Source organism: Meles meles, chromosome 21 (genome assembly GCF_922984935.1).
Source record: "Meles meles chromosome 21, mMelMel3.1 paternal haplotype, whole genome shotgun sequence".
Classification (NCBI taxonomy): domain Eukaryota; kingdom Metazoa; phylum Chordata; class Mammalia; order Carnivora; family Mustelidae; genus Meles; species Meles meles.
In genome coordinates, this window is record NC_060086.1 from 17,688,305 (window position 1) to 17,706,216 (window position 17,912).

General features: G+C 44.1%; 1 long non-coding RNA gene and 1 other non-coding gene across 3 annotated transcripts in view; both read right to left on the minus strand.

The window, feature by feature from the left end:
* LOC123933504 overlaps positions 1 to 17,470 on the minus strand; it is a 66,646-nt gene extending 49,176 nt beyond the window's left edge. For both annotated transcript variants that reach the window (XR_006816616.1, XR_006816617.1), the window contains exons 1-2: positions 17,133 to 17,470; positions 16,234 to 16,358 (exon numbers count right to left, since the gene is read on the minus strand). This is a non-coding gene — a long non-coding RNA (uncharacterized LOC123933504). The remainder of the gene's footprint in view (positions 1 to 16,233; positions 16,359 to 17,132) is intronic.
* Positions 8,433 to 8,583, minus strand: LOC123934313. The gene has a single exon (XR_006816778.1). It is a non-coding gene; the product is annotated as a small nucleolar RNA SNORA62/SNORA6 family (small nucleolar RNA).
* Positions 17,471 to 17,912: the final 442 nt, after the last annotated feature.

Genomic DNA, 17,912 nt, shown 5'->3' on the forward strand with positions numbered 1-17,912 from the left:
TCTGGGATGTACACACAACATTCTGCTTTGATAATGGTGCATGTGCCACCCTGTGCTGCTGTCAGGACATCTAAGGCAATCCCATTTTGTAGGACCGCCTTACGCATCTGTGAGACTTCAATATTAAGGAAGGAGATGCTATGTAGTGAATCACTGAGAGCCTTTGCAGTATATTTATTAAGGGCTTCTACATGCCAAATGACATCCTCTAGTCCCACAGAGGGAGCAAAAATGGATGTGCAGTGATCATACCATTTAAAAACAGATCATATCCGTCTTTGCTTTAAACTGGGAGGTCAGTTGGAGTAGTGATGATTTTAGTACTGCGCCCATGAATCCAGGCAAATCCTAAGGTGCAGCGACCTATCCACCCTGGAGGAAGCCAGGGCCACAGGTTAGTTCCATATATCCAGTGGGTTCCGTTTGGAGCTGGCCATCTCATGCCAGGTCGCCTGACCCAATCAGTAGCAAACCCGTCAGTAGCCTGGAGTACTAGTCTTTGGGAACACATTTCTAATGACAGCCATCCTAGATGTCGTGTGCTATTTGCCCCAGTATCATATGTATGATTTCTTTGTTCCCGGCATAAAACTGCCTTTTGACTGAGCTGTCCAATAGCGGGTATGAGCCACAAATATGTATCCCAAATTTGATATACGTCATCCTTGGTATAGCGATGAGGAGGGTTTTGTAGCTTAGGCCCTAGTTGCTGGGTATTAATTTGTGGGCTTGTAAAGTCAGTTAGGACTTTGAGAGTATGAGAAAGTTTGGTCATGTCATGGTGAACTCCATTTTTCACTGAGCATGGGCCAGGAAGAAACATCTTGATTAGTGATAGACCTATCCTGGTACATACTGTCTCCATATATTATATCTGAACTATAATCCTGCAGAGAATGCCAATCAGTGCCCTGTAAAGGGGAAACCCACCAGGGTACCCTGGACGTACTGACATGGGCAAAATTCCATATATCCAACGATCTGTTTGATTATGTAGTTCAGCATAAATGCTGTGCCCACTGTAGAAAGGAACGGTCAGTTAAGATAGGTGAAAGGAAGAGAAAGAGAATTACAACCTTCCTTTTTGTTTGAAGAGAAGTTTGAGGTCTTCTATGGGCTCACAGGAGTAAGAAGGAGCGTTAATTTGCTCACTGGGTTCCTGTGAAGGAGGTACAGATTTTATTCTAGATATATGCACCCATGAAGAGTGTCCTTCAAGCATTCCCGCAGGTTTGGGGGGAATATGATTATTATATTCATTGAGTAACTTATCAGTTAAAGCAGCCTCTAGTGAGTAATTTAGTAGGCATTATAATCTTCATCTGGTAACAGATCTACAGAAATAAATATAATATATATATAATAACTCATTATTACATAATAATAATTATTATAATTATTAGTATTATGTAATATTATTATGTAATAACTCACAACGGCTGAGTCCTAGAGGTTGTTCTGGAGCATTTCTCATCCTGAGAAGTCCCATTGGTAGGACAGTAACTCAATTTTCCTGGGTTACTAGACTAAGCTTAGTAAGATGACGTTTTAAAGTATGATTAGTTTTTTCTACCTTTCCAGAGGATTGTGGATGCCAGGCTGAATGCAGCAAATATTTAACCTTTTAAGGCTTTCGCAATTGCAAAGTGCTAGTGAGCACTATTCTCTATATCTCTGTAGATCTCTATATCTCTAGTATAGAGATATCTATATCTCTAGCGAGAATAAGCTTTTCTTATTCTTTTCATGAAAACTATTGTCACCAGTAAACCAACTATCATTTGTATTTCAAACAGAGGCATCTTAAATCTGGCCAAATATAGTAAGCAAGATCAATAACCTCTGAACAGTTATGCTCTATAGAGAAGAACAATAGTCAAGGTGATAGTTAAGTTATACAATTGTTGGGGAATCGATTCTATTTTCCAGTTGTTGAATCATGTGCCATGGGCTCTTGTTATTTTCCCCACAGAATAAAAATGCAAGAAGATCGTCTAAATGAGCTATTGTGCAACCTTTCTGAAGTTCGCCTCAAATTGCCTAGCTTAGGTAAACAAACATTTAAAGACCATCCAATCCAGAATTTAACATCCATAAATTTGTGTTATTAAAACATAATTTTTCTCTCTAAAATAACCCTCGTTGCCAGAGATATAACCAAATCAGGACTCGTTTATTTGAAAAACAAGTCCAGTTTTAACAAACCTGGCCTAAATATTTACATAAGCTCAGCAAGAACAGTGAGTGATCATATCGATCTTTTAGAATCTGCTTTGCTGGAACTTCTTATAAGGAATCTCTAGGTTGAACCTCATTAGCGTCTCCAGGCCAGAAGCCAAGCCCCGTACTTGCCATCACACATGCCTGCAATACCCGTCCATTTGGGTGAATTCCTCTTCCTGAGGTCCCCAAAGTATCCCGAGATTCCAGCACCTGCCAGGAAGTGACATTCTTTACTCACCTGGTGAGGCTGCTGGGAACTCTGTAAGCAAGGTATCGGGCCAACAGTTCCAGGGGGCTTTATGGCTCCAGGTTTCAAAAAGGCAACCTTAGTTCCTTAAAGCTGTCTGGTCATATCTGAGTCGTTCTTTCTGTCTTTCTCAAATAGGACATTCCAGTCGAAGCCTTGGTAAAATAACCCATGTTTCCAATGGTGTCCTGTTAAAGGAGAACAGATTCTTATCGAACTTATGCAAATGACTGATTGCCATGGAGGAAAGAATACTTACTGAGACCTTTTGAGTTTGAGGGCTCAGATAGAGAGAAAAGTTGAATGCTTTATTTACACATAAAGATATTTACATTTCTGTAACTCAGGGACATCTTAAGAAAAAAGTGTCCTTAGTCTGGAAGAGCTAACATTAGAGAACCAGCAATGTGTAAAATAACAGCTACAACACTATAAGCTTTTAGTTCATTTAGTCCCCTGTTACGAATTCTGGTTTAGTTTGAATGCAGCTTTAGTTAGTTCTGGAAATTCTTACCCATTTTAGTTTAATATATTGAATACCTGTATTTGTCCTGAAAGTCCTTTATATGAATCTCCGTGAAGATAAAAACTCATTTTACAAGAAAATCAAGACTTTGTTCCAGATTTAGATCTTGGGGAAGTTTGATAAAACCTTTTAAAGCACATGCCTAAACAGGATTAAGGATGTTAAAGATCTGATGAAACAAAATAGAGAAACTGTTTTTTGGGGGCAGACAAAGAGAAAACCATTTACATCTTCCTCTTAACAGCAATCAATTAATCTAAGAAACCGTTCTCCTTTTTGAACAGAGAGAAAGCAGACTTTCTATCCCAGTGTCTTTTTAAAATTCATTTCAAACTTAGTCCATCCTCCCCATACCCAAAATTCCTTTTCTGAAGATTTCCCTTCGAAAACCTTTTACAACTTTCCTTTGCACTGTTCAGGTTTTGCCCCAAGACATTTCCTTCCAACCAACCATATCATTTAGGATAAAACTGCCTTTTTTTTAACCTTCAACAAACTGCATTTCCATTCCTTAAATCTTTCTTATGTATCTTCTACTTTTCCACATACAGAGTTGTTTCCCTTACTTCCATCAGTCTTAGTTAAAGTTGGCAGAATTTTGTACTCTTAGAAACACCTTAATCTCTAGTGAAGACTAAGTATTAACCAATTATGAACTGTTACAACAGAATTCTTCAGATGCCAACTTTATGAATCAGTTAAGCACAAAACATGTTTAAAAACAGATTTAAATATTCTTAGTTTCTTTTCAGTAAGAAGTCAAACGCACAAACCTACATCCAGTACTCAATGCTTTAGCACTTTATCCTATTTGGAAAAGACCTAGATGTCCAACAAATTTAATTTTGTTATCCAAGCAAAACTTTAAATTTTTAAGCTACCAAAGATTTTGAAAGCTACCTCAGCAATTACCCATTCAAACTCGGAGACAGACAATTAACCATCTGTTTACTCATCTTTTTTGATGAACAACCCAACAGAGTTAACACAAGGTTATTTGAACTTCAGTAAACCTTGACAGAAGAAAAGCTTCACGTTTACTATTGTAACGTCAAAGACTTGTCTATCTTATTTAAACCAACAAACTTAACTTAGTTCAAATACGGATGCTGTGCGCACTGTAGAAAGGAACTGTCGGTTAAGATAGGTGAAAGGAAGATAAAGAGAATTACAATCTTCATTTTTGTTTGAAGAGAGGTTTGAGGTCTTCTATGGGCTCACAGGAGTAAGAAAGCACATTAATTTGCTCACTGGGTTCCTGTGAAGGACGTACAGGTTTTATTCTAGATATACGGACCCATGAAGAGTGTCCTTCTAGCTTTCCTGCAGCTACATAGTATGACCCGATATGGACCTTTCCATTTCAGATGTAGGTTTTCTGTTGTATGTGACTTCCATTTTTTTTTTTTTAATAAACCATGATTTACATTGCACCTGGGCCCACTCCACTTTGAATGTTTACCTGAGACACTGGTGGGAAGATCTGGAGTGGGTGGGGGGTGTTAGGTCCAGGGGGTGCTTTCTTCCTCCTTGAAAGTGAAGAGAGAAGAAGCCATAGTGCAGGAAGCACCGAGGATGGTCTAGAGGCCAGTTATGCAGGCCACACCCAGACTGGTGCAGAAACAGGAGAAGGGGGAGTCAGAAGAAACAAAGCCCTGTCAGGAGGCAGAGAAAGGATTCCCGGTATTAGAGCTCAACAGCTCCAACAGAGGGGCAGAAGCCATGTTTTCCCGCCAGGAAGGGAGGAGGGGTTGAGCAGTCCACGTAGGGCCAGAGAAGACAGAGAATTTCCCCGAAACAAAGGGAGTACTGGCAGCTGCCTGGGAATATTCCTCAAAGTCTCTGTCTCGAGTTAGACTAACCCCAGTTGGCTCCAATTATAGCCATTAACGCGGAAATGAGTAAAGGAGAATCCCCACAACTATTAGGAGAAACGAAACAGAGAGACATAAAGTCAGAGTCCTCTTTCCTAGGACTGGCCCTGCAACCTGGCTTTACTAGAAGGCTTATTTACATAATTATCACCCAATATGTCAGGAGGGAGTTTACTAGCGAACTCATTCAGGCAAACACATTCTGCAAAAGGCCCTTAGGTCGGGCTCCTGGTGTAGAGCAATGAAGCCCTATGCATGAGCAATGAAGGCACCCTAGGATCATTCACTCTGTCTCCTGCAGAGGACATCTAACTGATTGATCCCACTGAGGCCATGCAGTGTTACAGGAGCTCAGTCCTTTCCTAAGTTTTGCAATCCAAATTATTTCCAGTGGGTTAAAAGGCACCCCACGGTAGAGTCCTTGGGACCTAAGGAAGCCTACTGAGGCCATGCTCCCAGAAAAGTAAAGAAGGTCCATTACGAAATCTCCTCTGATGCCTGGGTGGCATCCCACACAGGATATGTCAGCGGCGCCCCTGTGTCAAAAGCGACCAGAGGCGTCCCTCAAGACATCGCTAATGATCACCATTCTAACTTCCCGGGAAGGCATACGTGCTATAAAAGGCCCTGGAGGGGTGCTGGCGTCCCTCCTCTTCCCCATCGCATCCTAGGCTACAGATGGGTGCCTGGTGAATGGACTAGGATATTGTGCCATCCCATACTGTAAAAGTTGTATGACTGCCCTGCCATTTTTAACCCACAGGAAACATAAAAATGTTTGGCAAGGGAAAATTACCCAATTTCTTAGCTTTAAGTAGTTTGTAGAAGACACTGACGTGAAACAGTAAAGACCGAAATCCATCATGTTCTATGTGACATTCCAACACATGTGGTCCTTATAGCCAACTTCCCTAGGAAAAGATCCTCGGTTGCATTTTAATTCAATTTGGTACTGCTTCCCGTCGGCTCCCAGTGGAGGGAAGGAAAGGCAGGAAGGGCAGGAAGGGCTACACCACGCATGTGGAAGGGATCACATTAGATCAATCAGGAAGAAACCTCACACAGGAGTCTTAATATTGGCAGCTGTCCTTCCTGGTGACTTAGGTGGCTGTCCTGTGCCCAAGGAAGACAACTTTATGTAAGAACAGGAATAAAGAGAGGGCATCAAGTTTCTGGGTCTTATTACCATTCTGGCCAGGGTACTAACTTCCAGCCAAAGTCAGATGTTCTCCTCCCAGCAGGGTAGCCACGGGCTAGAGGATTACAGCCTGAGCAATCGACATGCAAGTGTTCCAATAAGACCACACTCCTTGAAAAGCCCTGAGAGTAAAGAAGAAACGAGAAAGTACTCACCAATTTTGTACCAAAGCTCAGAGTCCAAATGTAAAGACTCACAGCCCCACACTGGGCTCCAAATGATGAACGTCTAGAACATAGGTGAGGTTTGCTGGGATGAGGTCTGGAACTGACGACCAAGAATGAATTCTTGAGACATCTCTGGTGCAAAATGGTGGTTTATTAAAGCACGGGGACAGGACCTGTGGGCAGGAAGAGATGCTGCCAGGGGTTGTCAGGAGTGGTCTATTATATACTTGTAAGGTGGGGAGAGGATTAGGGATGGTGTCAGTCTCTAAGGAATTTTGGAAGCAAGTTTTCTAGGACCTAGAGGGGCTAGCTATTGTTAGGGGAAAAGGTTAGTCATTAATAGTCGTAAAACCTTTTAGTGAGACCCTTTCGTTGTCTATCAGTAGGCGACAGGCTTGGGAGTGATTGTCAACACCATCTTGGAGGTTTAGAGATAAAGTTTCCAAAGGAATTGTTAAAGTACTCACAGGGTCCTGGTTAGGGGTAGGGGGTCGGTCAGACTAGGACTGCCCTTTGCCCTTAGCAAAGTCTTAAGGTAGAGTGAGGAGAGTCACTCTGCCTGTTTTAAGGGCTTGTCAGGAGGCAAGGAAATTTAACAATTTTTCTTCTGCCTCTGTTTCCCACATCAGCATGATTTTTATTACAGTATGATTAAAAGAATGTAAAATATCTCACTGCAATTTTATACTGATTATATACTGAAATAATAATATTCTGGATATAACTGATTAAACAAACTAAATTTCTTAAAAATGATTTCACCAAAGGACACCTGAGTGGCTCAGTTAATTAAGCTTGAGCTCAGGTCATGATCTCAGGGTGCTGGGATCAAATTCCACATCCAGCTCCTTGCTTACCAGAGCCTGCTTCTCATTTCTGCCTGTCCTGTCTCCTCTGCCTGCCCCTGTCCCACGCTCTAGGGCACGTGTGCACAGGCTCTTGGACGTGAGAGTGCGTTCTCTCTCTCTCTCTGACAAAAAATAAAATAGAATCTTTAAAATAATCATTCTGCCTGCTTTTTACTTTCTCACTGTGGTAAATGAAGCTTAACATTTCATGTGGCCTGCAATGTATAGACTTATATTGGACAACACTGGGGAGGCAGAACATCAAACAGGACATTTGTAATACCAAGAGCAAAAAACAGCTTTAAGTTTACATACACAACATGTAGTAGAGGATAAATATACTCTCCCATCTCAGCTAATAGGTATTTAAATGCTAACTTGGTGTAACCAATATAAACAAAACTCTACAATCTCAATGTAAATGTTATTTAAATTTCAACATTCCAGATTTAGATTTTTGGAACTTATTATGAATACTGTTTTCAAACTACAGAAGTGATACCAACTCATCTAAACCACAGAAATTATAGAGAAGCATACACATACACAAAAGAATCTAAAGAATCCACCACGCTACTGCTCAGAATATTTGGATCCCTCATGACTTCCAGGTAAATATACTAAATTAAGTGATATGAAATATTAAAGTGGGATCATATGCTTTACCACTCTGAAACTTCTTTTATTCTAACACTGTGAACATTTCCTTTTATTATATATTCTTTCTAAAACTTCACATTTTATTTGGAAATAATTACAGATTCACAGGGTGTTGCAAAAACAGTATGAAGTCCCATATAATACGCACCCCATTTCCCAGACAGGGTTGCATCAAAACCAAGAAACTGACATTGGGACGCATGTGTACCATTTCAGGTCACCTTATCACATGTGTAGATTCATGTAACAACCACCACAATCAAGATCAGATTTCATCAACACAAAACGTTCCCTCTCAGTACCCCTTTCCAGTCACAACCACCCACCCCGTCCCAACCTCATCAGCCCTAACCCTTGGCGACTGCTAATCTAACTGTGTGATAACAAAAACGTGAATGGCTGCCTACAGTGTGTGATCTGCATAGATTGGCTTTTTTCACTCAGCATCATGCCCTTGAAATCTACAGCAGTCGTTGTATGCATCCAGAGTTTGTTCCTTCTTAATTGCTGAGAAGTATTCCATCTGGTATGGTTGTAGTGCTCATCTACTGAAGGACATTTGGATTATTTCCAGTTTTACGGTATTACAAGTAAAGCTGGCATTTTTAAGAGCTGCACAATATTTGTAACTATTGCATAGTTTTGTATCAGTTCCCTGACCTCTATGTAGGCTGTTTTGCTTGTTTTTAACTCGTAGCAAGAATTACTATCAAACTCCACTTTTTGGGCCACAGACCGTTGTGGTCTTAGCAAAAGACCTGCCCTTCATGAAGCATACTCCCAACATTTAATGAGTTCATCGGCCAGGCAGCTAATTTTTTGTTATAATAATGATGCAACAAACGTATTTACACGGAAAAGATATATGCAGAGAACACTAATTCCTAGTTAAAATGCTGGGTCACAAGCCACAAATATTTTTGGTAGCCAGTTGCTACCAACTGACCTTCAGAAAAGTTAATCACACCCCAGATACTAAGAATCCAAAGACATATTTTCATTCTCCCCCAAAGTAAAACAAAACAAAACAACAACAAAAAAAAAAAAAGAAAGAAAAACGGAAACTGGATGTTAGCTTTATTTCCTACAAAAAGGAATCCCTAAAACTATGAAGTGATCACAAAAAATTTCCTTAGAGAAGAAAAAACCAAAATGAACCACAAGAAACCAACAGGTCAGAACTGATGTCTTCCAAACCAGAGACTCAATTAGTTTGTAACATACTCTGCCTGATACCTCCATTCCTACACGGAACTACAACCTACAGCACTTTCAAAATTCAATGAACTGGCATATTAAACAGCATCTGGAAAACTATAGTTATGCGAATATTTGTGGTCCAGGGAATAGACAAATAAATTGATCAAATAAAAATAATTATGCATTGGCAGAATAAAAAATAAAAATAAAATATAAAATAAATAAAATAATAATAATAAATAATAAAAATAAATAAAATATTATAGATAATAAAAAATAAAAAATAAATAAAAAATAAAAAACCTTTATGTTGTTTTGTCCCCTAACTTCTTCTAAGCATGTATTACCACCTTCACAACCAAAATAAAGGAGAATCGGGACTCTATGGAATGATACAGGAAAATACCCTACCAATACATGTTATTTTTAATTTTACCAATGCGCTGATAATCTCTCTCCTTCGTGTGATAAAAACTTACATCTTGTAAGAGAGGCCCGGGTAGTACCAGATAAACAGAGCTCCAGCCTTCATGCTTATTAAAATTTGAAATTCGAAGTGAACACATGGGTATTAACCCGGTTACAAAGAGGTGTTACTACAGTAGCTACTTCCTATCCACCTGGGTGAGTGTCCCATTTCCCTCCAAGTAAGACCTTCTGAGCAGGGAGCCCGACGTAGGGCTCAATCCCAGGACCTCAGGATCATGACCTGAGCCAAAGGCAGATGCTTAACCAACTGAGCCACCAGGCACCCCAAGACAAACCAGAAGGGTTTGGTTTCGACTGAAGGTCGTTTTAAGCTGAATTCTTATTTCCTGAAAACCTAAAATATTCTGGAAGACTTATGATATTCAACAACTTTTAGTTCCAGAAAAGAATGAACACTGTATAAACGTTCTACCCTATATAGGAAATCTCATCAATTCTCAGAAAGCGGTCATCAGGTTTATTTTCTCCCAGACGAACCACCAAGTACTCGATAGATTTTAAGATCCACTAAAGGGCTGATAAAATTGGCATCCTACATCCCCTTTAATTTCCTGTCCCCTGCAAAAGCAACTTCATCTTAAAATGTGTTGTGAAAGCTCTTAATATGAAGTTTTAAGTAAGATTTTTTTTTTTAACATATCCCATCTACCAGTTTCTTCTTTCAACTGAAGGATCATTTAAATAGTTTTTTCTTAATGAGAAAAGAGGTAAAGAGAGCATTATCTAATCCTATTGAAAAATTAAAATTTCACTTGTTTACCTTATGATTTCAACTATTCCTGATTTCTAACACTGCAGATTTCTTGCACTGTCTTTAGTGACAATTCTTCTTGGACACGACAGTCAATCACTGCATAGAACTTAAATTAAAGCTAAATACATGAAGTGAATGAGTCAAGACTTCAATTTAACAGAATTAATCCACAGTCCTCAACAGAATATACTCCATGTACAACTTCCAACTTACAGGTATATGAACACAAGAGAACTTACATGAAGGACAGCATAACCCCTCCATTGATACCCAACGTGTTCTGTACCCATTCTTAACCTGCTTTAGACGCCAGGTTACATGCACACCCATCTAGTTCCTCAAAACTGATTCTGCACATGACTGATCTCCGCTTCCTTAGCAGACTTTTAAGACTTTCTTAGCCGCTTCAATAACCAAATGGACAACCAAAAAGGATTAGGAATCATCAGAGTTCACCTTCAGGTAAATGTGCTCATGCTCTGAAGCTCCAAACGACTCCAGGAAGTACTTTCAATGCACTGCCTACAGCGTCCAAGACTCAAGTTCTGGGTTTAATTTCCAGCACATGGCGAGAACAACAAAATGAGAAAAACAAGTACATTACTTTTAAGGACACACTTCATAAAGACAACTTTCCACTCTACTAGTAACATTACACACACAGGATTCGAGCCATAATATGAAAGCTTATTTATTCCATAAAACTTTTAAATGGATGGAAGGGATATTCCAACTGACACTCGTCTTCATCTACTCTATATACATTTACTGCACCCCAGTCAGTGCCAGGCACTGTACTACATGATTAAGAAAAATAAAGATGTGAAAACAGAGGTCCTGCCCTCAGGGGGCACCTGTGTGGCTCAAATCAGTTAAGGGTCAGATGCTCATGATCTCAGGGTCATCAGATGGAGCCCCGTGTGGGGCTCAGAGTTTGCATGGAGACTGTTTACAACTCTCACTCTCCCTCTGTCCCCACCCTCCCTCTCTCTCTCAAATTAAAATCATTAGGTTGTTTTGTTTGGTTTTTAAAAGGTCCTACCCTCCAAAAAGACAAAACATAACAGGTGATCAAATAAAACTTCTCTTCAAATGTTAAATGAGTTATACATGATTTGGAAGGTGAGGCAAGCAAATAGAAATACAATTCAAGTGTTACAAAAATGAGCTACACCTGACTGGAGTGATGAAAAGGCTTCCTGAGACATCTAGGAGTCCAAATGGTAGTGAAGCAGGACACAGAAGCAAGGGAATGCGTTTCAGAGAAAATCCAGAGGAAGAGAAGGTGTGAAGTATGGAAATGAGGTATCATGGTCCAAGCGCGGGACACAAGCAGTTTGGCAGGAAACACACACCCCCTCTATGTGGAAGGCAGACGGGGTTTGGTGGCAGTCTGCTTGCAGAAATCCTAGAGGAACACGAAAGGACTGAATCAGAAGCCTCTTGCGATGCTTGGCATTTGGATTTTATTTTAAAGGCAATGAGAACGAGCAGGTCATTTCAGTGGACTAAGCAGAGAGAGCTGGATTTGCCTGCCTCGGTCATGGACACATAAGGCTGGTGATGGTTATTATACAGTAAATGGGAGTTGCCAGCCTGTGGGGAGAAGTCGAAAGGTGTGGATGATCTCTGAAGTGAAGGAAAAGCTGAGAAGGACGGAGGAGGGAACAAACAACTAACTTGTATCGGCCTGCCCAAGAAACGATCTCTAAGAATCATAAATCCCAGATTCAGTAAGGCCTTCCCAGTGTACCCACACAGACCAACTATCTCCCCCACAGACTCATTTATTCCATGAGTGCGACTCCCACCACTGAAGACCTTTTTGTCTCACCTTTTCAACATCTATTCCGTTCCCTGAATGCAGGAATTTTCTATCCACTTCACCAATGACTTGAAAGAGCAATGACTGATAAAACACTACAACTGAGGAGGCAAAAGCTTACTCCCTTTATGGGCTGTAGAAAAGTTCCACACACCAGGCTTGATCCTTATACCCAACGATGTGTGAATTGACACTACCGTTCAAAGAAGACACCTGTGTTCAAGGATGCAGGTAATAAAAAGATACCAAGGAGATATCCTATTTCTAAAATGTGTAAGGGTCTACATGCAGAGTGAAGCTCTAAAACAGTCTGAGGATGAAACAGCAGCACTGGTAAACTCAGAACCACGCACACAAACATGGATGACTCTCCGTAAGGCAGGCCCAGGAGTGCATCGAACTGGATGACTCCACTTACACCAAATTCGGGAACATGCGCTACAGCTCCCCAGCAACGGAAGTCAAGAACAGCAGCAGAAGTGACCGTCAAGAGGGTTATCATGGACTCTGGGGTCCTGGGTGCAAGTCACACGGTGTGTTGCCCTTGTGAAGGTTCCTCAAGCCTTTGGCTTAGGATCTGTGCACTTCTCTGTATATATGCTGCGGTTCAAAAAGTTTACTTAAAGGGGTGCCTCGATGGTTCAGTGGGTTAAGCATCCAACTCCTGACTCTGGCTCAGGTCATGATCTCAGGGTCCTGGGATGGAGCCCGCAGTCTGGCTCCTGCCTCAGTGCAGAGTGTACTTGACATTCTCTCTCTCTCCCTCTGCCCTCCCTCTGCCCCCAAGGAGACTCTCTTGAAGATACAAATATTTTTAAGAGAACAAATAAGCCTTCAAAACAAACACACACAAACCCCTCCTTACCTAAAAAAGGAGGAAGAACCTCCCCATGGGGACGAAGACTCCACAACCAAAAAGGCCCTGGTGACAGAGCCAAAGAGAAACTGAGAGTCAAAAGACTGCAGCGTGTTTCAGTTCAGACTGCAAAGGAGACATTCAGGGGTCCACTATTACCGGAAGTTCTAACCAACTGAGTTAGTGCTGACAACTCCCTCACGCAGCTGCCGTTTACCAAAATAGTTTTTATTCATCTTGGAATTTCTTCAGCATTGACAGAAGCACAGGATGAACGTATGTCACTCAAACTTCCCATCCCAGCAACTAACAGGATACACTGACCAGTAGTTAGCTGTCCTGCCCTCAGTACACAGCAGGCAACCAAGGAAAAGCAGACTAGCCTCTACACAAAGGTTGCAACTTTACATTATCCCCAACCCGAGGAGCTAAATGGCAAAGCCTACAGTAATAACCTACAGAAGTAACTATCCCTTGCCCTAGAAGACAGGAGATTGCATGTTGCCGACAAAAACAAACATGTACCTTAACGCTGTCTAGGAAGAGGTTCTCGTCCCTCTGTAGTTCCACATTCTGCACTCACTTCTCAAAACACTTGCCACTGCCCGAAATTATTTTACTTTTCTGGTTACTTGCTTATTTTCTGCTTATTTTTCCTGGCTTTTAAGAGTTTTAAGTCCTCAGATCTTGGAAATCTGTGATCACATCCTACTCAATGAGAGACCTCAAAAAATTACACAAGGGCACCTGGGTGGCTCAGTTGGTTAAGCGACTGCCTTCAGCTCAGGTCATGATCCCAGAGTCCTGGGATCGAGTCCTACATCGGGCTCCCTGCTCCTGGGAGAGTCTGCTTCTCCCTCTGACTTTCTCCCCTCTCATGCTGTCTCTTACTGTCTCTCTCTCAAATAAATTAAAAAAAAAAAACTTCAAAAAAATACACAAAAACCCTGAAACAGAAGAGGGAAGTATCCTGTTCCTGAAATATTTCATCTTTATTAATTTAATGTATTTGTTAAAAATCGGAATGTCACTGTCATCATCTGTAACTCTTGAACAAACTTCAAACATTTCTATGGTTTTTAAAATCAAAACCTCCCACGTGCCCTCAACAAGTTGGTAAGTAAGATTTTTTGTAAGAAACATGTAGAAACTGGGCGCCTGGGTGGCTCAGTGGGTTAGGCCACTGCCTTTGGCTCAGGTCATGATCTCAGGATCCTGGGATCGAGTCCCGCACCGGGCTCTCTGCTCAGCTGAGAGCCTGCTTCCCTCTCTCTCTCTCTCTCTGCTTGCCTCTCTGTCTACTTGTGATCTCTCTCTGTCAAATAAATAAATTAAAAAATCTAAAAGAAAAACACCTCCAAACAGATCATGGTCTCAGGGTCCTGGGATCGAGTCCCGCATTGGGCTTTCTGCTCTTCGGGGAGCCTGCTTCCCTCTCACTCTCTCTGCCTGCCTCTCTGCCTACTTGTGATCTCTCTCTGTCAAATAAATGAATGAAATTTTTAAAAAACATATTCTAAAAAAAAAAAAAGAAACATGTAGAAACTGAAATGCATTCATAGAAGATAATTATCATCAGCAACACATTAGATGTAAACTTGAATTTGGTTTTGCTCTTCACCAGTAAAGTTCTCAAGTTCTTAGGAGTTTCCTACTCATTTACTTGAACATCATCTAAGGGAACACTCAAAGCAAAACCACAATAAAGTGGTCTGGCCTCTGAGGGATTCTACATGTTAGGCCGCTGCCTTCGGTTCGGGTCATGATCTGAGGGTCCTGGGATCGAGTCCCGCATCGGGCTCTCTACTCAGCGGAGAGCCTGCTTCCCTTCCTCTCTCCATGCCTGCCTCTCTTGTGATTTCTGTCAAATAAATAAAAAAATGTTTAAAAAAATTTAAAAAAAAAGACTCATAAACAAAACACAATGACTATTACTTTAAACAACAACAACATTTCTAAACTTTCATGCCATTTGATGGAATTCCCTGTTTCAGAGAACAAAACGAAATCTATTCAGCTCCCAGGAAACACTTTTTATTTTAACTACATTTATGCTATCCTACTACAAAAAGGGACATGAATTTGCTCTAAAAACTTCTGCAGAAATATTTCAACTTCTTGAGCACTTTCATTCAAAGCACTCTGTATTGAAAGAGTTAGTGGAAGACCCAGAACTGCTCTACCAGTCATTGGACCAAATCATCGCAGAATTCTATTCCTTAGGTTACCCAATAACCGAGGTAATCCCAGGCAGAAATAAAGGAGTGAAACCCGGGCAGGATCCGTGTAGTCAACGAACAACGTCCAGTGAGAACGATGGAGTGCCACAACACAATCATCATAGTGGAACACCACCGATTCAAAAACAAGTACCGGATGAAATGATACTTTCTCGCAATCGACCTCGATCTTCAGAGATTCTCCGGGCAGGCACCCCTCCCCAGCTCTCATACCCATATACCCCAATGCCTTCCTATGAAATGACATCAAGAGTACCCTAATGTCAAACTCCAACATTAAGGACACAGACTGCAGGTTCCACTGAAAAGAGGACCAGAAGGCTACAAAATCAGCTTTGACATTTTCTCCAAATCTATCTAAACATTAAACGTGGGGTAGTTCAACTCCTCCTGATACCAGATGCCATTTACTACCCTCACACAAAGGAAAAGGAATTCTTTCAACATGCTTTTCACTGTAATGAGACTTTCAACACAAAAACACTTCAACAGTCTATTCATTTCACCGTTTGGCAGAATCGTCCTCCATCACCCCGCTGCAGAAGATCATCAGAAAACAAGCAAACAAACACAAACTGACAGTTCAGCTTTCCAAAAAAAAAAAAAATACTTTCTTTACCTAACCCCAACATTTATCCTCAAACACAAGAAAGGAACAGACATTTGCCGCTCCAGACAGGAAAAGCACAACCAGCAGCATAACTGTTCCTCCACCACTAAATCGCTCAGAAAAGAAACCAGTAATTCAGGACAGGCAAATTAAAAGCATTCTACACATGGCCAAAAGGAAAGGTCTAAACTCCTACAGTCCACAGCAAAATCGCTGCTTCCTCTCTTTTTGAGTCCATACCAATAACCCAACGGATACAAGTATCAAACCAACCCAGCCCATTAGAAATGAGACCAAAACCTGACAAAGGCCCTCCCTTAAGTCACTCGCTGAATAGGACCGCTTTGCACCCAACACGAAATACACACAAACAAAACCACACATCAACCACCCCCAAATGCAAAAAGGCCATCCTCAACAAGTTGGAAAGAGGACCTCAAGGATCGCTCTCCACCCTCTCCTACACCTTAAGCAACAAAAGTCCTTCCACAAAAGCGAACCCACATCTTCAAGTACCTGGTGGAGGCGCCTTCCGTCACTTTGCAGACGCCCCATTTCAAGGCTTCACCGCTGCTTCTGAAGGTGCAGATGGTCCAGTCCCAAAAGCCTATGTCTGCAGCAGGTTCTCTGGTCTTTCTGGCCTTCAGAGGAGTGAGGAGTCCGGGAAAGGGGAGGGAAGAGACAGGGAGCGGGTTAAAAAGGGGGAGAAACAGCAAAACACAGGTGCTGGTGAGCCATCCCAATTTCCTAGGAATCCAGGCTTGGAAACTCCCTTAGGGCGACCGCCCACCCACCTTTTCCGAGGACTAAAATAGGGACCTCGGAGTGCACGGGGAGTCCCCACCAGCACCCCACAACATCTGGGCCCAGACCCTGCTGCCTGGCACAGCCAGCGGCGATGGCGGCGGCCCGGGAAAGGCCGCGTTGGTCGCAGAGAGCGGGTGGACTTGTGCACTGGAGCGTGGGGCTGAGGGACCCGGCAGGGGAGCCCCCGGCCGGATTTGGAGGGGGCGGGTAGGGGCAGCCTGAGGCCAGCGGCGGAGAGTGGGCTGGAGCCCTCCCTCCGTCCCCACATGGTTACATCTCCTTTTGCCTGGGAGGCGTGGACGGGCCGCTGCGGTGGCAGTGGCAGAGGGCCACTGAGGAGGAGCCGCCAGGGTTGAGGTGCGCACAGTCGCCAGCCCCTAGCAGGCGCGACACCGCCTCCCGCAGCCGCCACAGCCTCCCCGGTCCCCAGGATCTCCATTTCAGCAGCGCGCACCTCCCCCCGCCCGGCGTGGCCCCGGAGACTAGTCCTCGCCGGCCCCTGCCCGCCCCCAGCCCTCCCTCCCCTTGCACCATCTCAGCGAAAAGCCAGCCCGGGAGCCCTCGCGGACCGGCTTCCCACACTTCTCCCCGCGCATCCTCAGCCCTACCTCCGCCCGTCCTCAGCCGCTGGGCCTCTAGCTCCTGCCGCCGCCACCTGCGCCGCCGCTTGAGCCGCCGACGCCACCGGAGTCTGCGCCGCATGCTCCGCTGCCGCCGCCCTCTCCGCCGCCCCAGCCCTCTGCGCCGCCGCCGCCGCCGCCGCCGCCGCCGCCGCCACCGCCTGCGCCGCGGACGCCGCCGCAGCCTTCCTCTGCGCAGTACCGCCTCCTGCACCGCAGCCCTCTGCGCCGCCACCTACGCCACCATCCGTGCCGCACTCTGGCCGCCGCCGTCCGCGCGCCCTCTACGCCACCGCCGCCACCCGCGCCACCCGCGGCCGCAGCCCAGAGGACTGCGGCGGCGGCGGCGCAGAGGGCGGCGCGGACGGTGGCGTTGGCGGCGGCGACGCAGAGTATAGCGGCGGCGTCGTGGCGCAGGCGGCGGCTTTGGCGGCAGCGGCGTAGGCGCCACCGGCGGCGCAGGGGGCGGTGGCGGCGCAGAGGGCGTCGGCGGCGGCGCAGAGGGCGTCGGCGGCGGCGCAGAGGGCGTCGGCGGCGGCGCAGAGGGCGTCGGCGGCGGCGCAGAGGGCGTCGGCGGCGGCGCAGAGGGCGTCGGCGGCGGCGCAGAGGGCGTCGGCGGCGGCGCAGAGGGCGTCGGCGGCGGCGCAGAGGGCGTCGGCGGCAGCAGCACAGAGGGCGGCGGTGCAGAAGGCGGTGCGGCGCAGAAGACAGCGGCGGCGCAGAGGGCGGCGGCCGCGGCGGCGCAGAGGGCAGCGGCGGCGGCGACGC